Genomic DNA, 804 nt, shown 5'->3' with positions numbered 1-804 from the left:
GAAATTAGTAATAAAAAATACAAGAATAACAAGAATATAATAATAACAATTATTTGAAATTAATTAATGACAAAAAATCGTTTTTTTTTTCTCTATCATAAATTTAGATTAAGTTACTCATCATAAACAATGTGCAAAAATTGGAATTAAATAAAAAATTTTAAATTTTAATAAGGATGAAACAAATTGAAAGATTAATTTAATTTAATAAATGAAAAATATAATTTGTCTTCTCTCAAAATCTTTCCACTTGAAAATGAAATTCAACATTTTTGTGATGCTATTTTTATTTGGTTATAAATTTTTTTTTAGTCTAGAAAAAGTGCAATAAAAATTAATTAATTAATTAATAATAAACGAACAAATAGAGAGAAAAATTAATTAATTAATTAATTAATAATAGACAAGCAAATGGAGAGAAAAATTAATTAATTAATTAACTAATAATAGACAAGCAAATAGAGAGAAAAATTAATTAATTAATGACAAAATTTTCGAACAAATATAGAAACAGAAATCATTTTTCCATTTTCTTTTTCCTATCATTAGCTATTGGAGAAAATTTTAATACAATTTATGATTTAATGCAAATTATGACAGCAAAACTTTTCGCTTTTCTTTTTTCTTTTTTTTTTCCGGAAAAGATTACTCATTGAGGAAAAATTGGAATTTTTGGTTTGAAATATGTAAACATAAAACATTTAACTTTTGGTTAAATGCTAACGAAATATTTGATAAAGTAAGATGAAAGAGAGAGAGAGAGAGAGAGAGAGAGAGAGGAGAGAGAGAAGAAAGAAAGAAAGT

Source organism: Loa loa (assembly GCF_000183805.2).
Source record: "Loa loa unplaced genomic scaffold supercont3.774, whole genome shotgun sequence".
Lineage (NCBI taxonomy): Eukaryota > Metazoa > Nematoda > Chromadorea > Rhabditida > Onchocercidae > Loa > Loa loa.
This window is presented reverse-complemented; position numbering follows the sequence as displayed.